This window comes from Chiloscyllium plagiosum, unplaced genomic scaffold (genome assembly GCF_037043375.1).
Source record: "Chiloscyllium plagiosum isolate Xiang-an unplaced genomic scaffold, Cpla_swu_hap1 HiC_scaffold_49, whole genome shotgun sequence".
NCBI lineage: Eukaryota > Metazoa > Chordata > Chondrichthyes > Orectolobiformes > Hemiscylliidae > Chiloscyllium > Chiloscyllium plagiosum.
Genome location: NW_028270187.1, coordinates 20,433,996 through 20,456,265, shown reverse-complemented (window position 1 = coordinate 20,456,265; position 22,270 = coordinate 20,433,996). Strand labels below are relative to the sequence as shown.

General features: G+C 58.1%; 1 long non-coding RNA gene across 1 annotated transcript in view; it reads left to right on the top strand.

The window, feature by feature from the left end:
- LOC148135647 (uncharacterized) overlaps nucleotides 1-22,270 on the top strand; it is a 133,948-nt gene that overhangs the window by 79,725 nt on the left and 31,953 nt on the right. The window contains exon 2 of the long non-coding RNA XR_015755324.1: nucleotides 8,928-9,056. This is a non-coding gene — a long non-coding RNA (uncharacterized LOC148135647). The remainder of the gene's footprint in view (nucleotides 1-8,927; nucleotides 9,057-22,270) is intronic.

Sequence of the window (22,270 nt, the reverse complement as noted above, 5' to 3'; positions counted from 1 at the left end):
TACAGTGTTGGGTAGGGATCAGTCAGGGAGGGGGTGGGTGCAGTGTTGTGTAGGGATCAGTCAGGGAGGGGGAGAGTGCAGTGTTGGGTAGGGATCAGTCAGGGAGGGGGAGATTGCAGTGTTGTGTAGGGGTCAGTCAGGGAGGGGGTGAGTGCAGTGTTGGGTAGGGATCAGTCAGGGAGGGGGAGAGTGCAGTGTTGGGGAGGGATCAGTCAGGGAGGGAGTGAGTGCAGTGTTGTGTAGGGATCAGTCAGGGAGGGGGAGAGTGCAGTGTTGGGTAGGGATCAGTCAGGGAGGGGGAGAGTGCAGTGTTGGGGAGGGATCAGTCAGGGAGGGAGTGAGTGCAGTGTTGTGTAGGGGTCAGTCAGGGAGGGGGAGAGTGCAGTGTTGGGGAGGGATCAGTCAGGGAGGGAGTGAGTGCAGTGTTGTGTAGGGATCAGTCAGGGAGGGGGAGAGTGCAGTGTTGTGTAGGGATCAGTCAGGGAGGGGGTGAGTGCAGTGTTGTGTAGGGATCAGTCAGGGAGGGGGAGAGTGCAGTGTTGTGTAGGGATCAGTCAGGGAGGGGGTGAGTGCAGTGTTGGGTAGGGATCAGTCAGGGAGGGGGTGAGTGCAGTGTTGGGTAGGGGTCAGTCAGGGAGGGGGAGATTGCTGTGTTGGATAGGGATCAGTCAGGGAGGGGGAGGTTGCTGTGTTGGATAGGGATCAGTCAGGGAGGGGGTGAGTGCAGTGTTGTGTAGGGATCAGTCAGGGAGGGGGAGAGTGCAGTGTTGGGTAGGGATCAGTCAGGGAGGGGGTGAGTGCAGTGTTGGGTGGGGATCAGTCAGGGAGGGGGTGAGTGCAGTGTTGGGTGGGGATCAGTCAGGGAGGGGGAGAGTGCAGTGTTGGATAGGGATGAGTCAGGGAGGGGGGTGAGTGCAGTGTTGTGTAGAGATCAGTCAGGGAGGGGGAGAGTGCAGTGTTGGGTGGGGATCAGTCAGGGAGGGGGAGAGTGCAGTGTTGGATAGGGATCAGTCAGGGAGGGGGTGAGTGCAGTGTTGGGTAGGGATCAGTCAGGGAGGGGGTGAGTGCAGTGTTGGGTAGGGATCAGTCAGGGAGGGGGTGAGTGCAGTGTTGGGTAGGGATCAGTCAGGGAGGGGGGTGAGTGCAGTGTTGTGTAGGGATCAGTCAGGGAGGGGGTGAGTGCAGTGTTGGGTAGGGATCAGTCAGGGAGGGGGAGAGTGCAGTGTTGGGTAGGGATCAGTCAGGGAGGGGGAGAGTGCAGTGTTGGGTGGGGATCAGTCAGGGAGGGGGGTGAGTGCAGTGTTGGGTGGGGATCAGTCAGGGAGGGGGAGAGTGCAGTGTTGGGTAGGGATCAGTCAGGGAGGGGGAGAGTGCAGTGTTGGGTGGGGATCAGTCAGGGAGGGGGAGAGTGCAGTGTTGGATAGGGATCAGTCAGGGAGGGGGTGAGTGCAGTGTTGTGTAGGGATCAGTCAGGGAGGGGGTGAGTGCAGTGTTGGGTAGGGATCAGTCAGGGAGGGGGTGAGTGCAGTGTTGGGTAGGGATCAGTCAGGGAGGGGGGTGAGTGCAGTGTTGTGTAGGGATCAGTCAGGGAGGGGGAGAGTGCAGTGTTGGGTAGGGATCAGTCAGGGAGGGGGAGAGTGCAGTGTTGTGTAGGGATCAGTCAGGGAGGGGGAGAGTGCAGTGTTGTGTAGGGATCAGTCAGGGAGGGGGTGAGTGCAGTGTTGGGTAGGGATCAGTCAGGGAGGGGGTGAGTGCAGTGTTGGGTAGGGATCAGTCAGGGAGGGGGGTGAGTGCAGTGTTGTGTAGGGATCAGTCAGGGAGGGGGAGAGTGCAGTGTTGGGTAGGGATCAGTCAGGGAGGGGGAGAGTGCAGTGTTGTGTAGGGATCAGTCAGGGAGGGGGTGAGTGCAGTGTTGGGTAGGGATCAGTCAGGGAGGGGGTGAGTGCAGTGTTGGGTAGGGATCAGTCAGGGAGGGGGGTGAGTGCAGTGTTGTGTAGGGATCAGTCAGGGAGGGGGAGAGTGCAGTGTTGGGTAGGGATCAGTCAGGGAGGGGGAGAGTGCAGTGTTGTGTAGGGATCAGTCAGGGAGGGGGTGAGTGCAGTGTTGTGAAGGGATCAGTCAGGGAGGGGGTGAGTGCAGTGTTGGGAAGGGATCAGTCAGGGAGGGGGTGAGTGCAGTGTTGTGTAGGGATCAGTCAGGGAGGGGGAGATTGCAGTGTTGTGAAGGGATCAGTCAGGGAGGGGGTGAGTGCAGTGTTGGGTAGGGATCAGTCAGGGAGGGGGAGATTGCAGCGTTGGGTAGGGATCAGTCAGGGAGGGGGAGAGTGCAGTGTTGGGTAGGGATCAGTCAGGGAGGGGGTGAGTGCAGTGTTGTGTAGGGATCAGTCAGGGAGGGGGTGAGTGCTGTGTTGGGTAGGGATCAGTCAGGGAGGGGGTGAGTGCAGTGTTGGGTAGGGATCAGTCAGGGAGGGGGAGATTACAGTGTTGGGTAGGGATCAGTCAGGGAGGGGGTGAGTGCTGTGTTGGGTAGGGATCAGTCAGGGAGGGGGGTGAGTGCAGTGTTGGGTAGGGATCAGTCAGGGAGGGGGGTGAGTGCAGTGTTGGATAGGGATCAGTCAGGGAGGGGGTGAGTGCAGTGTTGGGTAGGGATCAGTCTGGGAGGGGGGTGAGTGCAGTGTTGGGTAGGGATCAGTCAGGGAGGGGGTGGGTGCAGTGTTGGGTAGGGATCAGTCAGGGAGGGGGTGAGTGCAGTGTTGGGTAGGGATCAGTCAGGGAGGGGGAGATTGCAGTGTTGGGTAGGGATCAGTCAGGGAGGGGGTGGGTGCAGTGTTGGGTAGGGATCAGTCAGGGAGGGGGTGAGTGCAGTGTTGGGTAGGGGTCAGTCAGGGAGGGGGTGAGTGCAGTGTTGGGTAGGGGTCAGTCAGGGAGGGGGTGATTGCAGTGTTGGGTAGGGATCAGTCAGGGAGGGGGAGAGTGCAGTGTTGGGAAGGGATCAGTCAGGGAGGGGGTGAGTGCAGTGTTGGGTAGGGATCAGTCAGGGAGGGGGTGAGTGCAGTGTTGGGTAGGGGTCAGTCAGGGAGGGGGTGAGTGCAGTGTTGGGTAGGGGTCAGTCAGGGAGGGGGTGATTGCAGTGTTGGGTAGGGATCAGTCAGGGAGGGGGAGAGTGCAGTGTTGGGAAGGGATCAGTCAGGGAGGGGGAGAGTGCAGTGTTGGGTAGGGATCAGTCAGGGAGGGGGTGAGTGCAGTGTTGGGTAGGGATCAGTCAGGGAGGGGGTGAGTGCAGTGTTGGGTAGGGATCAGTCAGGGAGGGGGTGAGTGCAGTGTTGGGTAGGGATCAGTCAGGGAGGGGGTGAGTGCAGTGTTGGGTAGGGATCAGTCAGGGAGGGGGAGAGTGCAGTGTTGGGAAGGGATCAGTCAGGGAGGGGGTGAGTGCAGTGTTGGGTCGGGATCAGTCAGGGAGGGGGTGAGTGCAGTGTTGTGTAGGGATCAGTCAGGGAGGGGGTGAGTGCAGTGTTGTGTAGGGATCAGTCAGGGAGGGGGTGAGTGCAGTGTTGGGTAGGGATCAGTCAGGGAGGGGGTGAGTGCAGTGTTGGGTAGGGATCAGTCAGGGAGGGGGTGAGTGCAGTGTTGGGTAGGGATCAGTCAGGGAGGGGGAGATTGAAGTGTTGGGTAGGGATCAGTCAGGGAGGGGGATATTGCAGTGTTGTGTAGGGATCAGTCAGGGAGGGGGTGAGTGCAGTGTTGGGTAGGGATCAGTCAGGGAGGGGGTGAGTGCAGTGTTGGGTAGGGATCAGTCAGGGAGGGGGAGAGTGCAGTGTTGTGTAGGGATCAGTCAGGGAGGGGGTGAGTGCAGTGTTGGGTAGGGATCAGTCAGGGAGGGGGTGAGTGCAGTGTTGGGTAGGGATCAGTCAGGGAGGGGGTGAGTGCAGTGTTGGGTAGGGATCAGTCAGGGAGGGGGTGAGTGTAGTGTTGGGTAGGGATCAGTCAGGGAGGGGGAGAGTGCAGTGTTGGGTAGGGATCAGTCAGGGAGGGGGTGAGTGCAGTGTTGGGTCGGGATCAGTCAGGGAGGGGGTGAGTGCAGTGTTGTGTAGGGATCAGTCAGGGAGGGGGTGAGTGCAGTGTTGGGTAGGGATCAGTCAGGGAGGGGGTGGGTGCAGTGTTGGGTAGGGATCAGTCAGGGAGGGGGTGATTGCAGTGTTGTGTAGGGATCAGTCAGGGAGGGGGTGAGTGCAGTGTTGTGTAGGGATCAGTCAGGGAGGGGGTGAGTGCAGTGTAGAGTAGGGATCAGTCAGGGAGGGGGTGAGTGCAGTGATGGGTAGGGATCAGTCAGGGAGGGGGTGAGTGCAGTGTTGTGTAGGGATCAGTCAGGGAGGGGGTGAGTGCAGTGATGGGTAGGGATCAGTCAGGGAGGGGGTGAGTGCAGTGTTGTGTAGGGGTCAGTCAGGGAGGGGGGTGAGTGCAGTGTTGTGTAGGGATCAGTCAGGGAGGGGGTGAGTGCAGTGTTGTGTAGGGATCAGTCAGGGAGGGGGAGATTGCAGTGTTGTGTAGGGATCAGTCAGGGAGGGGGAGATTACAGTGTTGGGTAGGGGTCAGTCAGGGAGGGGGAGAGTGCAGTGTTGGGTAGGGATCAGTCAGGGAGGGGGAGAGTGCAGTGTTGGGTAGGGATCAGTCAGGGAGGGGGAGAGTGCAGTGTTGGGTAGGGATCAGTCAGGGAGGGGGAGAGTGCAGTGTTGGGTAGGGATCAGTCAGGGAGGGGGAGATTGCAGTGTTGGGTAGGGATCAGTCAGGGAGGGGGTGAGTGCAGTGTTGGGTAGGGATCAGTCAGGGAGGGGGAGATTGCAGTGTTGGGTAGGGATCAGTCAGGGAGGGGGAGAGTGCAGTGTTGGGTAGGGATCAGTCAGGGAGGGGGAGAGTGCAGTGTTGTGTAGGGATCAGTCAGGGAGGGGGAGAGTGCAGTGTTGTGTAGGGGTCAGTCAGGGAGGGGGAGATTGCAGTGTTGGGTAGGGATCAGTCAGGGAGGGGGAGAGTGCAGTGTTGGGTAGGGATCAGTCAGGGAGGGGGAGAGTGCAGTGTTGTGTAGGGATCAGTCAGGGAGGGGGTGAGTGCAGTGTTGGGTAGGGATCAGTCAGGGAGGGGGAGATTGCAGTGTTGGGTAGGGATCAGTCAGGGAGGGGGTGAGTGCAGTGTTGGATAGGGATCAGTCAGGGAGGGGGAGGGTGCAGTGTTGGGTAAGGATCAGTCAGGGAGGGGGTGAGTGCAGTGTTGTGTAGGGATCAGTCAGGGAGGGGGTGAGTGCAGTGTTGTGTAGGGATCAGTCAGGGAGGGGGTGAGTGCTGTGTTGGATAGGGATCAGTCAGGGAGGGGGTGAGTGCAGTGTTGTGTAGGGATCAGTCAGGGAGGGGGTGAGTGCAGTGTTGTGTAGGGTTAGAGGGAAATAAGAAGGCCAAAAATGGGACATGAGTTTGCTTTACCAATTACAGTTAAGGAGAATCCAAAGATCTTTTACAAATGTATAAATGCCAAAGGGTCACCGGGGAGTGAATCGTGCCCCTCAAAGTTCAAGACAGCCTGCACGTGGAACTGCAGGAGATTGGGGAGACACTGAACAAGTCTTTCCTGTAGAGAACGGCATGGAAGATATAGAACAGGATGACGGTTTGGGAAATAACATTGGGAAATATATGATGTCATCTTGCAAAATGTCCACCTTACAGAGGTGGAGGTGCTGGATGTCTTGAAATGGTTAAAGCTGGATAAATCCCCAGGACCTTATCAGGTATACTCTCGATCTCTGTGGGAAGCTAGTGAAGTGATTGTTGTGCCCCATGCTGAAATATTTGTATCATCGATAGACACAGGTTAGGTGCCAGATGATGGAGGTTGGGCGAACGTGGTGCCACTGTTTAAGACGGGTGGTCAGGACAAGCCAGGGAACTACAGACTGGTACGCCTGACGTCAGTCGTGCGCATATTGAAAGACGGATATATGAGGGTCAGGAATTACATGTGTTTCGAAAGGCAATGTCTAATTGGGGATAGTCCGTGGGAAATCATGTCTCAAGGTATTGCGTTTTTTGAAGAAGTAACAAAAGGATTGATGAGGGCAGAGCGGTGGGTGTGAGTGATATGGACTTCAGTAAGGTATTCGAAATGTTTCCACATGGGAGATTGGAGAGCAAGGATAGGTCTCATGGAATACAGGGAAAACCAGCCATTTGGATACAGAACTGGCACGAAGGCTGACGACAGAGGGTGGTTGTGGAGGATTGTTTTTTCAGACTGGAGACCTGTGACCAGTGGAGTGCCACAAGGATCGGTGCTGCGTCCACTATTTTCCATTAATTATATCAATGATTTGGATGTGAACATAGCAGGTATAGTTAGTAAATTTGCAGATGACACCAAAATTGGAGGTGTAGTGGAAAGTGAAGAATGTTCCTTCACATTACAACGGGATGGTGAACTGGTGGGCCAATGGGCGGAGGAGTGGCAGATGGAGCTTCATTTAGATAAATGGGTGGTGCTGCATTTTGGGAAAGCAACTCTTCGCAGGACTTATACACTTAATATTAAGGTCCCAAGGAGTGTTTCTGAACAAAGAGACCTTGGAGTGCAGGTTCATTGTTCCTTGAAAGGAGAATTGTGAGTCGATAGGATAGTGAAGAAGGTGTCTGGTACGCTTGTGTTTACTGATCTGTACATTGAGTAGAGGAGTTTGGAGGTCATGTTGTGGCTGTACAGGACATTGGATAAGCCACTTTTGGAATATTGCATGCAATTCTTGTCTCCTCCCTATTGGAAGGATATTGCATAAATTGAAAGGGTTCAGTAAAAATTTACAAAGATGCTGACAGGATTGTAGGATTTGAGCTAAAGGGAGAGGATAAATGGATTGGGGCTGTTTTCCCTGGAATGTCTGAGGCTGAGGGGTATCCATATGGAGGTTTATAAAACCATGAGAGGCATGGTTAGTAATAACAGACAAGGTCTTTTCCCTGGGGTGGTGTAGTCCAGAACTGCAGTGTCTAGGTTCAAGATGAGAGGGGAAAGATATAAAAGGAATGTAAGGGACAACGTTTTGTTGTGGAGCATGTTGCGTGTATGGAATGACCTGCCAGATGAAGTGGTGGAGACTGGTACAATTACTTCATTTAAAAAGCATCTGGATGGGTATACGAACAGGAAGGGTTGAGAGGGATTTGGGCCAAGTGCTGGCAAATGTGATGAGATTATGTTAGGATATGTGGGTGGCGTGGATGAGTTGGACCGGAGGCCCTGTTTCTGTGCTGTACCTCTCTATGACTGTAAATGTTTTGTACTGTCCATTACCAGCCATACACTTCACTGTTTCCCCTGTTTACCTTGGTCAGTTCTCCTCTCAAACACATGTCAATGGCTTTGGTTGTGATTGTAGGGTGTGCTTTCTCGTCACTTTAAAAATCCATCATCTCACTGAATTCCAATATACTGCAATTTCCCAGAGGATATCTCAATGTGACATTATTCCTTCCCTCAGCATATTCACCCAACGGTCGATCTGAGATAGTCACGTCCCTGGCCATTTGCACAATGTGTTATTCAAACAAACACTGACAGAAACATTCAAAGAGGAGTTTGGAGAACATCACTTTTGCCAATGTGACTGTCCCAGATTATACAAAGACTGAAGTCTCCCAAAATGATCACAGTGCCTTTGCAGTACACAGGAATTCATTGGAATGTGTAACAGGGTTGAGCATTGGAATGCTGTTAGGCAGCCTCAAAACTCTTCTCCTGCTTGTGTTTTTGTCATGTGTTACCCAGAAACTGCATTCAGGCTGATTCAGCTGTATCATCTGAGGCCAAAATGCTTTCTCTGTACTGCCTTTGTTACCATTACTGTCAGGGTTACCCATCCTGCTCTCCCTCAGACCCCTCAAGGAGGTGTACCATAGAATATTCATGTTCCACCTTTTGTTCGCCGTGTCACCACTAAATCCCATTTATCTCCGTACCACAGTCCATCCACCTTTTTGCAGAGACTTTAGCCAGTCCAAAAAAAAGAACATTACGACTGACTCTTTCCACAATTTCTTATCACAGTCCAATTCACTGATGTACAGTTTCAGTTAAATTCTGTCTCTCCCTGATCCTTTCTGCTTGTCTTCAGCTACATTGCCATTTCTGTTTGGAGTTGGAAAGCTCCTTTCACCTGAACTCTGGCCCTGCATCCTCTCTGTCAGTGTAATGTCCTGCCCATAAGCCTGCTGACATGATTGGCCAGGACACTGGTCCCACCAATGTTATGTCTAATTCACTCATGGGATGTTGCTGTCTCTGGCTGGGCAGCATCGCATGCCCACCCCGAGCTGCCCTTGAGCTGAGTGTTTTGCTGGATCATTACAGAGAGTAGTTCAGAGTCAACCCCATCGCTCTGGGTCTGGATCATGTGTAGGCCAGACCCGCTGCCTATAACAGATTTCCCTCCCGAAAGGATATTAGGTAGTTAGATGGGTTATACTGGACACCGGCATTAACATCTGGATGAACAGTCAGGGGAGAATAGCACGAGGCCATCACCTGTCCTACTCATAGCTCAACCGTCAGTGAGTACTCATCCCAGTGCATCATGAATCACAACCCTTTCATCATGACCACTGTGTGATCCTGATACCGTCCTGCACTCTGGTGATATCACTCAGTCTCTCTCCATGTGGTATCCCTCACTGTGTGGGTCTAATTGCTGCCTCTGTCAACTTCTCTCGCTCTTGCAGCTACTCCAGATCCTGAGCCAACAGAATTCTCCACTCCAGAGAGACGCAGCAGCACAGGCCAGGGATGGTGACTGGGATTTTCCAGATCTCTGTGGGATTCAATGCCATTCTCCATGTGTAACCCTCACTGCATCAGTCTAATTTCCCATTCTGTTTGTTTCTCTATCTCCTGCAGGTAATCAGGATGTCCCTGTCTCAGCTGAATTCCTAACTCCTGTCTCGTCCATAACCACAACAAAGACGGTTGGTCAGTCAGAGAGAAATGGAGAGGGAGGTCTGGAACCTTCAGTAAATCCTGCAGCCGGTAAGAGCACTCACAGCAAACAGCACAGGGCCTTCTGTATTCAGACCTGGAAGACAGGCTATAGATACAGAGAGGAGGGTGACAGAGAGAAGGGGGACAGATACACAGCAACATTCTAGGCTACATTCCAACCATCCTGTGAGGGTCCTGCTCTCACCTCTGCTGTACTGGTCCTCACTGAGACATCTCTCTCTGTCTCTCTCTGACTCTGTCTCTTTTTCTCGATCCCCTCTCTCACACCCTCACTCTCTATCTCTCACCCTCTCACTCCCATTCTCTCTCAGCCCCTCTCTCACCTTCTCTCTCTATCTCTCTTCCTCTCACTCACTCTCTCTCACCCACTCACTCACTCTCCACCTCATCCCTCTCGCTCACCTGACTCTCTCTCTCTCTCTCTCTCCCCCGAGTGCCTCTCACTCATGTCCCTCTCTCTCTAGCTCGCCCTGTATCTCTCCATATCTCGCTCTCCCCCTCTGTCTATCTTTCTCTCTCTCTCACTTTCTCTCCCTTGTCCACTCATCGCACTCTCTCTTGATCTCTCAGACTCTCTCTCATTTCCGTCCCTTCACTACTCACTCACACTTGCACCTCTCTCTCTCTCGCTCAACCCTCTCTCGCCCGTCTCTCTTGCTCGCACCTCGCTCTCCCCATCTCTCACCCCTGACTCTCTCTATCCGCTTTCTCTCATTTTCACCCCCATCTCTGCCTCCTCTCTCCCCCACTCTCTCTCTCCCCACTCTCTCTCCCCACTCTCTCCCTCCTCTCTCTCCCCCCTCTCTCTCCCCCCTCTCTCTCACCCCGCTCTCTCACCCCGCTCTCTCACCCCCCTCTCACCGCGCTCTCACCGTCTCTCTCTCACACCCTCTCTCTACCCGTCACTCTCTCTCTCGCCACTCTGTCACCGAACCTTCTCCCCTCTCTCTCACTCTCCCCCACTCTCTATCCCCTCTCTCCCCTTCCTTCTCCCTTACCCCCTCACTCAACCCCACACTCTCCCCATCTGTCTTCCCCCACTTTCTCCCCCCTCTCTCGCCCCCTCTCTCACCCACTGATCTAACCCCCCCACTTTCACCCTCACTCTCTCGTCCGCTCTCACTGTCCCCCTCTCTCTCCCCCTCTCCCCTCTCTCCCCCCACCACACTCTCTCTCCCTCTATCTCTCCCCCTCACTCTCCCGCTCTCTCTTCCCCCTTTCTCTCCACACTCTTTCTTTCTGCCACCTCTCCCACTCTCTCTCCCCCTCTCTTGCCCGCTTTCTCACACCCCCGTCTCGCCCCCCTCACTCGCCACCCTCTCTCGCCCCCTCTCTCACCCGCTTTCTCACCCTCGCCCGACTTAGTCGCCACCGTCTCTCGCCCCCTCTCTCGCCCCATCTCTCTCCACCCTTCTCTCTCTACCCCCCTCTCTACCCTCTCTGTCTCGCACCCTCTCTCTCTCCTCCTCTCTCACCCCCTCTAGCCCACTCTCGCACTCCTCTCGCGCCCCCACTCTCCCCCTCTCTCTCCCCTCTCTCTCCCCTCTCTCTCCCCGTGCTCTCTCCCCCTCTCTCATCCCCTTTCTGTCCCCTCTCTAACCCCCTCCCTCGCCCCCTTCATCTCCCTCCCCCTCTCTCCTTCCATCTCTCCCCCCTCCCCGTCGCTCTGCCTGTCTCTCCCCACTCTCTCTCCCCCTCTCTCTCCCCTCCCTCTCCCTCTCTCTCCCCACTCTCTTCCCCTCTCTCTCCCTCACTGTCTTCCCCCTCAATCTCACCCCCCGCGCTCTCACCCCCGCTTTCTCACCCCCACTCTCTCACCAACCTCTCTCACTTTCTCTTCCCCCTTTCTCTACACACTCTTTGTCTCTGACCCCTCTTTCTCCCCCTCTCTCCCCCTCTCTTGCCCCCCTCTCTCATCCCCCCTCTCTCACCAAACTCTCTCATGGGCGGCACGGTGGCACAGTGGTTAGCACTGCTGCCTCACAGCGCCAGAGACCCGGGTTCAATTCCCGCCTAGGCGACACTCTGTGAGGAGTTTGCACATTCTCCCCGTGTCTGCGTGGGTTCCCTCTTGGTGCTCCGGTTTCCTCCCACAATCCAAAAATGTGCAGGTTAGGTGAATTCAACATGCTAAATTGTCCGTAGTGTTAGGTGAAGCGTTAAGTGTAGGAGTATGGGTCTGGATGGTATACGCTTCGGCGGGTCGGTGTGGACTTGTTGGGCCGAAAGGCCTGTTTCCACACTGTAAGTAATCTAATCTAATCTAAGTAATCTAAAAAAAAACCTCTCTCCCGCTCTCTCTCCCTCTCTATCTCTCCCCCTTCCCTCTCACTCTCTCGCTTTCTCTTCCCACTTTCTCTACACACTCTCTGTCTCTGACCCCTCTTTCTCCCCCTCTCCCCCCTCTTGCCCCCCCTCACCAAACTCTCTCCCCTCTCTCTCTCCCTCTCACTCTCCCGCTTTCTCTTCCCCCTTTCTCTCCACACTCTCTCTCTCTGCCCGCTCTCTCGCGCCTCTCTCTCTCGCCCCGTCTCTCCCCGTCTCTCCCCCCTCCTCGTCAATCTACCCGTCTCTCCCCCCTCTCTGCCCCTCTATCGCCCCCCCACTCTCTCCCCATTCTCTGCCCCCGCTCTCTCACCATCCCTCTCTCTCCACTCTCTCACCCTCTCTTTGTCTCTCTCGCCCTGTCTCTCCCCCTCTATCTCTCCACCTCTCTCTCCCCTTCCCTCTCCCCTCTCTCTCCCCACCACTCCCTCCACTCTCTCTCCCTCTCTCTCTCACCCCCCTCACTCACATCCACACTCTCCCCATCTCTCTTTCCCCACTTTCTCACCACGCTTCTGCCCCTTCTCTCCCGCCCTCTCTCCCCTTTCTACCCACTCTCTCCCCTTCCTTCTCCCTCCCCCTCTCTCTCACCCCCTCACTCACCCCCACACTCTCCCCATCTCTCTTCCACCACTTTCTCCCCCCGCTCTCTGCCCCTCTCCCGTCCTCTCTCCCCCTCTCTCCCCCTCCCTCTCTCCCCCCACTCCCTCCCCTCTCTCTCCCTCTCTCTCTCCCCCCCACTCACCCCCACGCTCTCCCCCACACTCTGCCCATCTCTCTTCCCCCACTTTCTCACCACGCTTCTGCCCCCTCTCTCCCCTCTCTCCCCCTCCCTCTCTCTCCCCGTCTCTCTTGCCTCTCTCTCACCATCTCTCTCCTCCTCACTACCCCTCTCCCTTGCCCCTTCTCCCTTGCCTCCTCTCCTTCCTCCTTTCGCCCTCCCTCTCTCGCCCGTATCACTCTGCCCCTCTCTCTGCCCCTTTGTCTCCCCTCACTCTGTCGCCTCACTCTCCCTCCCTCTTTCACTTCCTCCCTCTCTCACCCCCTTCTCTCTCCCCTCTCTCCCCCCCATCTCTCTTCCCCCTCTCTATCTCTCTCTACCACCTCTCTCTCTTCCCTCTCTCTCCCCTCCACTCTCCCCGCCTCTCTCCCCTCCTCTCTCCCCTTCTCTCTACCGTCTCTCTCAGCGCCTCTCTTGGCATCTCTCTCTCGCACCCCCTACCCCTCACTCTCTCTCTCTCCCCCTCTCTCTCTTCACTAAATCTCCCCCACTCTGTCATCTAGTTCTCTCCCACTCTCTCTCACTCCCTTCCTCCCTAACCCTCTCCCTCCACCACTCTCTACCCCACTCTCTCTCCCTCCACTCTCTCTTCCTCTCTCTCCCCCTCTCTCTCCCCTCTCTCTCCCCCTCTCTCTCCCTCGATTCTCTGTCCCCCTCCTTCTGGCACCCACTCTCTCCTCTCACTCTTCACCCCGACTCTCCCCTCTCTCTCCCCCCTCTGTCTCCCCTCTCTCTCTCTCTCTGTCGATTCTCTGTCCCCCTTCCTCTGTTCCCCTCCCTCTGTCCCCCTACCTCTGGCCGCCTCCCTCTCTCCTCTCTCTCCTCTCTCTCTCCCCCCCGACTCTCCCCCTCTCACCCCCACTCTGCCCCTCTAACCCCTCTCTCCTTTCCCCTTCTCTCCCCTTCTCTCTCCACTCTTTCTACCCCATCTCTCATCCACTCTCTCTATCCCCGTCTCTCTCTACCCCGCTCACCTTCTCTCTCTACCCCTCAAACTCTCTCTTCCCCCCTCACTCTTCACCAAGTCTGTCGCCTAAATCTCTCCCCCTCTCTCTCTCCGTCTCTCACTCCCTAACTCTCTCACCCTCTCACTCTCCCCTCTCTCTGCCCCTCTCTCTCCCCCCACTCTCACCCTCTTTCAGTCCACCTCACTCCACCTCCCTCGCCCCCTTCCTCTCCTTCCCACACTCTCTCCCCGCCTCTCCCCCTCTCCCCGTCGCTCTCCCCGTCGCTCTCCCCGTCTCTCTACCCTTCTATCTGCCCCTCCCTCTCCCCCTCTCTCTCCCCCTCACTCCCCACTCTCTTTCCCCACTCTCACCCCCATCTCTCTCCCCTTTCTCTCCCCCCGCTCTCACCCCCTCTCTGTCCGCCTCTCTCCCCCTCCCTCGCACCTTCCTCTCCATCCCCCTCTCTCGCCCCGTCTCTACCCCCCTCTCTCCCCCTCACTCTTCCCTCTCTCTCCCCCACTCTCTTCCCCTCCTCTCTCCCCATCTCTCTCCCCTCTCTCTCACCCCACTCTCACCCCCTTTCTGTCCCCCCTCTCTCACCCTCCCTCGCACCTTCCTCTCCCTTCCCCTCTCTCTCTCCCTGTCTCTCCTCCTCCCTCTCCCCATTCTCTCCCCCTCTCTCTCCCCATCTCTCTCCCCCCACTATCTCTCCCTCTCTCTCCAGCCCACTGTCTGCCCTCCCTCTCACACCCCGCTCTCACCCCCGCTCTCTCATCCCCCTCCCTCCCCCTCTCTCCCTCTCACTCTCCTGCTCTCTCTTCCCCCATTTTTCTCCACACTCTCTCTCTCTGCCCCCTCTCTCCTCCCTCTCTCACCCCCCACTCTCGCCTCCTATATCGCCCCCTCTCTCCCCCCCACTCCCTCTGTCTCTCTCCCACCTCTCCCCGTCACTTTACCCGTCTCTCTCCCCCTCCCCCTCCTCCTCTCTCTCCTCCTCTTTCACTCCACCACTCTCTCCCCTCTTGCTCCCCCACTCTCTGCCCCCTCTCTCTAACACCCCGCTCTCTTAACACCGCTCTCTCACCCCGTCTCTCTCACCTCCCTCTCTCACCTCTCTCTCACCCTCTCTTTCTCTCTCTCACCCTGTCTCTCCCCCTCTATCGCTCCCCCTCTCTCTCCCTCACACTCTCCCGCTCTCTCTTCCGCCTTTCTCTCCAAACTCTCTCTCTCCCCCATCTCTCCCCTCTCTCTCCCCTCTCTCTTCCTGCTCTCTCTACTCCCCCTCCCCCCTCTCCCCCTCTCACCCCCTGTCTCGCCCCCTCTCACCCCCTGCCTCGCCCCCTCTCTCGCCACCCTCTCTCACTCCCCTCTTTCTCTACCCATCTCTCTCGGATCCTCTCTCACCCCCTCTCGCCACCCCCCTTGCCCGCCTCTCTCGCCCCTCTCGTGCTCCCCTGTCCCCTTTCTCTCCCGCTCACTCTCGCCGTCTCTTTCCCCATCACTCTCCCCATCTCTCTCCCTTCTCACTCCCTGAGCTCTCTCACCGCTCTCTCACCCCCTTTCTGTCCCCCCTACACCTCCCTCGCCCCCTTCGTCTCCCTTTTCATCTCTCTCCCCGTCTCTCTCCCCCTCTCCCTGTCGCTCTCCCCGTCTCTCCCCCCTCTCCCCCCTCTCTCACCCCCTCTCTCTCCCCCTCTCTCTCCCTCTCCCTCTCCCCCTCCCTCTCTCCTCTCCTCTCTCTCCCCCTCTACCCCCTCTCTCCCCCTCTCTCTCTCATTCCCTGCACTCTCACCCCCGCTCTCTCGTCCCCGCTCTCTTACCACCGCGCTCTCACCCCTCTATCTCACCTCCCTCTAAACCCTCTCTCACCCTCTCTTTCTCTCACTCGCCCTGTCTCTCCCCCTCTATCACTCCCCCTCTCTCTCCCTCTCACTCTCCCGCGCTCTCTTCTGCCTTTCTCTCCACTGTCTCTCTCTCTCTCCGCCCCTGCCTCACCCCTCTCTCTACCCTCTCTCTCCCTGCTCTCTCTACACCCCCTCTCCCCCTGCCCTGCCACCCTCTCACGCCCCCTCTCTCTCCCCCTCTCTCGACCCCTCTCTCCCCCTCTCTCTACCCTTCTCTCTCGCATCCTCACTCCCCCTCTCTCTCCCCTCTCTCTCACCCCCTCTCTCGCCCCCTCTCCACCCTCTCTCTCCCTCTCTCTCCCCCACTCTCTGCCCCCCTCTCTCATTTCCCGCTCTCTCGCCCCCGCTCTCTCACCCCTGCTCTCTCGCCCCGTCTCTCCACTCTCTCTCCCCCTCTCTCTCTTACCCTCTCTCTCCCCCTCTATCTCTCCCCCACTTTCTCACTCTCACTCTCCTGCTCTCTTTTCTACCTCCCCACACTCTCTCTCTCTCTGCCCCCTGTCTCTCCACATTTCTTTCACCCATCTCCCTCTTTCTCGCACCCCTCTCTCACCCTCCTGTCTCGCCCCACTCTCTCGCCACCCACTCTCATCCCCTCTCTTGTCCCTTCTATCGCCCCCCTAACTCTCCCCTGTCTCTCCCCAATCTCTCCCCGTGTCTCCCGCCTCTCCCCCTCTCTCCCGCCTCTCTCTCCCCTCCCTCTCCCCCTCTCTCTCCCACCCTCTCTCTCGCACCCTCTCTCTCGCACTCTCTCTCTCTCTCTCTCTCTCTCCCCTCTCTCTCACCCCATCTCGCCCCCTTGCCCGCCTCTCTCGTCCACTCTCGTGCTCTCTCTCTCCCCTCTCTCACCCCCTTTCTGTCCCCCTCTCTCCCCCTCCCTTGCCCCCTTCCTCTCCCTCCCCCTCTCTCCCCCTGTCTCTCCCCCCTCTCCCCATCGCTCTCCCCGTCTCTCCTCCCTCTCCTCCTGTCTCCCATTCTCTCTGCCCCTTCCCTCTCCCCTCTCTCTCCCTCTCTCTCTCAACCCCCTCACTCACCCCTACCCTCTCCCCATCTCTCTTCCCCCACTTTCTCCCCCCGCTCTCTTCCCCTCTCTCCTCTCTCCCCCTCTCTCTCCACGCTCACTCTCTCTCCCCCTCTCTCTTGCCTCTCTCTCTCCCCGTCTCTCTCCTTCTCTCTCCTCCTCTTCCTTGCCCCTTCTCCCTTGCTTCCTTCCCACTTTCACCCTCCCTCTCTCGCCCATTCTCTCTGCCCCTCTCTCTGCCCCTCTCTCTCCCCTCACTCTGTCACCTCGCTCTTTCTCCCTCTCTCACTCCCTCCCTCTCTCACCCCCTCTCTCTCCCTTCTCTCTCCCCCTCTCTCCCCCATCTCTCTTCCCCCTCTCTATCTCTCTCTACCGCGTCTCTCTCTTTCCCCTCTCTCCCCCCTCTCCCCCTCTTTCCCCTCTCTCTTCCCTCCTCTCTCCCCTTCTCCCTACCGTCTCTCTCAGCCCCTCTCTCGGCACCTCTGTCTCGCACCCCCTCTCTCTACCCCTCACTCTCTCTCCCCTCTCTCTTCACTAACTCTCTCCCCCACACTGTCACCTAACTCTCACCCCTCTCTCTCACTCCCTCCCTCTCTCCCTCCCTAACCCTCTCCCTCCACCATTCTCTCCACCACTCTCTCCCCCCACTCTCTCCCCCACTCTCTCCCCACTCTCTCTCCCCACTCTCTCCCCCACTCTCTCTCCCCACTCTCTCCCCTACTCTCTCTCCCCCACTCTCTCTCCACTCTTTCTCACTCCCTCCCTCCCTAACCCTCTCTCTCCTCCACTCTCTCTCCCCCACTCTCTCTCCCACTCTCTCTCCCCCCACTCTCTCCCCCCACTCTCTCCCCCTCTCTCTCTCCTATCTATCTCCCCCTCTCTCTCTCCCTCGATTCTCTGTCTTTCTCCCTCTGTCCCCCTTCCTCTGCCCCCCTCCCTCTGGCTCCCACTCTCTCCTCTCTCTCTCCACCCCGACTCTCCCCTCTCTCTCTCCCCCACTCTCCCCTTCTCTCTCCCCCTCTCTCCCCCCCTCTCTCCCTCCATTCTCTGTCCCCCTCCCCTATGTCCCCCTCTCTCTGTCCCCCTCCCTTTGTTCCCCTGCCTCTGGCCCCTTCGCTTTGTCCCCCTCTCTCTCCTCCTCTCTCTCCCCCACTGTCTCCCCTCTCTCTCTCCCCTCTCTATCTCCCCCCTCTCTCTCACTCCATTCTCTGGCCCCCTCCCTCTGTCCCCCTCTCACCCTTCCCCACTCTCACCCCACTCTCACCCCCACTCTCTCTCTCCACTCTCTCACACACTCTCTCTCCCCTCCCTCTCTCCCCCTCTCTCTCCCTCCATTCTCTACTCCCCCTCCCCTCCCTCTGCCCCCCTCCCTCTGTCCCCCTCCCTCTCCCCCACTCTCTTTCCCCACTCTTTTTCCCCACTCTCTCCACCACGCTCTACCCCCACTCTCACCCCCATCTCTCTCCCCTCTCTCTCTCCTCCGCTCTCACCCCCTTTCTGTCCCCCTCTCTCCCCCTTCCTCGCACCTTTCTCTCCCTCCCCCTCTCTCGCTCTGTCTCTCCCCTCTCCCACCGTCGTTCTCCCTGTCTCTCTCCCCCTCTCACTCTCCCCTCTCTCTCCCCCACTCTCTTCCCCCACTCTCTGCCCCATCTCTCTCCCCGCTCTTCCCCCGCTCTCACCCTCTTTCTGTCCCCCCTCTCTCACCCTCCCTCGCACCTTCCTCTCCCTCCCCCTCTCTCCCCCCTCTCCCTGTCACTCTCCCCATCTCTCTCCCCCTCTCTCTCGCCCTCTCCGTCTCTCTTCCCCCTCCCTATCTCTCTCTCTGCCGCCACTCTCTCTTCCCCCTCTCTCCATACCCCTCTCCCCCCTTTAACTCCTCTCTCCCCCTCTCCCCTCCTCTCTCCCCTTCTCTCTACCCTCTCTCTCTTACCTTCTCTCTCTGCACCTCTCTCTCTCACCCACTCTCTCTCTCTGCACCTCACTCTTCCTCCCCTCTCTCTTCACTAACTCTCCCCCGACTCTGTCACCTAAATCTCTCCCCTCTCTCTCCAACCCTCTTCCTCCCTCACTCTCTCCCTCACTCTCTCCCCCACTCTCTCCCCACACTCTCTCCCCGTCCCTCTCTCCCCCTCTCTCTCCTCCTCTCTCTTTCCCTCCACTCTCTGTTCCCCTTCCTCTGTCCCTCTCTCTCTGTCCGCCTCTCTCTCCTCTCTGTCCCCCACTCTCCCCCTCTCCCCGCCTCCCCTTCTCTCCCCCTCCTTTCCCCCCTCTCTCTCTACCCCACTGTCTCACCACCTCTCTCTATGTCTCTCTCTCTACCCCGCTCACCCCCTCTCTCGACCCCCAATCTCTCTCCTATCTCTCTTCACTAACTCTCTCTCCCACTCTGTCGTCTCAATCTCTCCCTCTATTTCCCTCTCTCACTCCCTGCCTCCCTCATGCTCTCACTCTCTCCTCTCTTTCACCACTCTCTTTCCCCACTCTCTCCCCTACTCTCTTCACCCACTCTCACACCATCTCTCTCCCCTCTCTCTCTCCCTCTCTCTCTCGTCCCCCTCTTTATCTCTCCACTCTCTCTCCCCTTCCTCTCTCACCATCTCACTCTCCCCCTCTCTCTCTTTCCCACTCTCTCTGCACTGTCTCTCCCAATCTCACTCCCCCTCTTCCTCTCCCCCTTTCTCTGTCCCCTTCTCTTCCCACACCCCCCTGTCTTTCCCCTTTTCTCAACACCGACTCACACCCTCTCTCTCACCCCCTCTCCCACACCCTCTCTCACACCCTCTCTCTCCCCATTCTCACTCGCCCCCTGTCACCCCCTCTATCAAACCCCGTCTCACCCCACTCTCACACTCTATTTCTCCCCCTCCCTCCCACCTCACGCCAACCGCTCTCTCCCTAAACTCTCTCCCCTTTCTCTCCCCATCTCTCTGCCCCTTTCTTTCGCCCCCTCTCTCATCCCAGTCTCTCTACCTTCTCTCCCCTCTCTCACTCCCTCTCTCTCCCCACTCTCTCTCTCCCCACTTTCTTTCAACCCCTCTCTCTCGCCCCACTCTCTCTCGCACCCGTTCTCTCCCACTCTCTCTCCCCACTCTCTCTTGCCCCACTTTCTTTCAACCCCTCTCTCTCGCCCCACTCTCTCTCGCCCCCTCTCTTTCAACCGCTCTCTCTCGCCCCTCTCTCTCACCCCCCTCTCCCGCCCCCTCTCTCTTGCTCCCTCTCTCTCGCCTCACTCTCTCTCGCCCCACTCTCTCTCGCCCCCTCTCTTTCAATCCTTCTCTCTCGCCCCACTCTCTCTCACCCCCTCTTTCATCTCCTCTCTCGCCCTCCCTCTCTCGCCCCCTCTCTCTCGCCCCACTCTCTCTCGCCCCCTCTCTTTCAACCCCTCTCTCTCTCGCTCACACTCTCTCACCCCCTCTCTTTCAACCACTCTCTCTCGCCCCCTCTCTCTCAGCCTTTCTCTCCACCCATTTCTCACCACCCATCTCTCTTCGCACATCTCTCTCCCCTCTCTCTGCCCCTCTGTCTCCCACCCCTCTCTCCCCTCACTCTCTACCCCATCTCTCCCCCTCACTCTCTCCTCCCACTCTCTCCCCTCTCTCCCCCTCTCTCTCTGCACCTCTCTTGCCCCTCTCTCTCGCCTTTCTCTCTCACCCCCTCTCTCTCCTCCCACTCTCTCTCCCACTCTCTCTCCCCCTCTCTCTCCCACTCTCTCTCCCCCCTCTCATAGCTTCTCTCAACCCCTCTCTCACCACCTCTCTCACACCATCTATCTCCCCCCCCCTTTCTCTCTCCCCTCTCTCTCTTCCACTCTCTCTACCCCCCTCTGTCTCTCTCTCCCTCGGTCTATACCCCTGTTTCTCTACCCTCTCTCTCTCCCCTCTCTTCCCACCCCTCTCTCTTCCCCCTCTCTCCATCTCCCCTTTTTCTCGCCCCACTCTCTCTCCTCTCTCTCCTTCCCCTTTCTTTCTCCCTCCCCTCTCTCCTTCACCTCTCTCTCCGTTCTCTTACCCTGCTCTCTTACCCCGCTCTCTTACCCCAGTCTCTCTCCCCTCTCACCCAACGCACTCTCACCCCCACTCTCCCCACACACTCTCCACCCCCACTCTACCCACCCACTTTCCCTCCCCCACTATTTCACCCCAGTCTCTCCCCATCAGTCTCTCCCCCCACTCTCTCCCTCACTCTCTGCACCCTCTCTCTCCCCTCTCAATCTCCCCCTCTCTCCCTCTCTCTCAACGCCTCTCTCTCCCCCTCTCTCTTCCACATCACTCTCCCCCTCTGTCCCACCCCTCTCTCCCCCACTCTCTACCCCACTCTCTCTCCCTCACTCTTTCCCATCTCTTTCCCCCCTCTCTCCCCTCTCTCTCTTCCCCACTCTTGCCCCCTCTCCCCCCTCTCCCCCTCTCTCTCCCCGCTCTCTCCCCTACTCTCTCCCCACTCTTTCTCCCCCCTCTAACCCCCCTCCCCCTCTCTCTCCACCTCTCTCCCCTCTCTCACCGTCTCTCCCCACCGCCCTTGCCCCTGTCTCTCACCCTACTCACCCCCCTCTCTTCCCCCTCTCTCTCCCCACTCTCTCCCCTACTCTCTCTCCCCCACTCTCTCCTCCTCTCTCGCGCCCTCTCTCTCCCTCTCCCCTCTCTCCCGCCTGTCTCTCCCCCTCTCTCTTCCCTCTCTCTCTCCCCTCTCCCCCCTCTGTCTCGCCCAGCTCTCGCATCCTCTCTTTCGCCCATCTCTCGCCCATCTCTCGCCCGTCTCTCGCCCCCTGTCTTGCCCTCCTGTCTCGCCCCTCCTCTCTCGGTCCCTCTTTCACCCTACCCTCGCCCCCTCTCTCGCTCCCCACTCTTGTCCCCACTCTCACCCCACCATTGTCTCCACTCTCGCCCCTCTCTCTCCCCCTCTCTCTCACCCCTTCTCTCTCCCCTCTCTGCAGATCTCCCTCTCCCCTTCTCTCTCCCCTCTGTCTCTCCACCTCTCTCTCCATCGTCTCTCTACTCTCCTCTCTCTTCCCCCTCTCTTTACCTCCCTCTGTCTCTCTCCCCACTCTCTACTCTCTCTTCCGATCCCACTTCCCTCTCCAATTCCCCTCTCTATCTCCCCGCTCTCAATCTCCCCTTTCTCCCCTTCTCCCCTCCCCCTGCATCCCCCTCTCTCCCCACTTTCTCCCCCACTCTCTCTCTCCCCGCGCTGTGTCCCCTCCCTCTCACCCCTCTCTCCCCCCTCCACTCACCCCCTTCCCTTTCCCGACCCCTCTGTCGACCCCTCTCTCGCCCCCCTCTCCCTCTGCCCCCTCCCTCTTCCCCCTCGCTCTGCTCCCCTCTCCCAGCCCCCTCTCCCTGCCGCTCTCTCTCCCCCTCTATCTCTCTCTCCCTCACTCTGTCCAGCTCACTCTCTCCCCTCTCTCTCTGTCTACTCCCTCCCACTCTCTCTCCCTCTCCCCTACTTCTCCCCGCTCTCCCACTCGCTCTCTACCCCCTCTCTCTCTTCCCCTTCTCTCTGCGCCCTCTCTCTCCACGCCTCTCTCTATCCCATCTCTCCTCCTCCTCCTCCCTTTCCCCCTCACTCCCTCTCTCTCTCTTCCTCACTATCTCTCTCCCCCTCATTCTCTCTTCACTAACTCTCTCACCAACTCTGTCACCGAACTCTCTCCTCTCTCTCTTCCTCTCTCACCCCTTCCCTCTCTCAATCCCTCCCTCACTCACCCTCTCACTCTCCCCATCTCTCCCTCTCCCGTCTCCCCCTCCCGTCTCACCCGCTCTCTCTCCTCTCTCTCTCCCCTCTCTCTCCCCTCCTCTCTCTTCCCTCCTCTCTCTCCCCTCCTCTCTATCCCCTCTCTCCCTCTTTCTCCCCCTCTCTCTCCCCTCTCTCTCCCCTCCTCTCTCTCCCATCTCTCCACCGTCTGTCTCCCCCCTCTCTCCCCCTCTCTCTCCCCAATCTTTCTCCTCCCTCTCTTGACCTCCTCTCTCTGCCCCCCTCTCTCTCTGTGCCCCACTTTCATTGTCCCCACTCTGTCCCCCTCGCAATGTCCACGCGCTCTCTGTCCTACCTGACTCTCTGTCACCCCTCTCTCTGTCCCCACCCTCTCCGTTCTCCTCTCTCTGTGCCCCCACTCTCTGTCCACCCTCTCTGTCCCCGCTCTCTCTCCATTCCTCCCTCTGTCCCCGTCTCTCTGTCCCCCCTCTCACTCCATTGCACTCTCTCTGTCCCCCCTCTCTCTGCCCCCCCTCCCTGTCCCCCTCTCTCTGGCCCCCTCTCTCTCCGTTCCC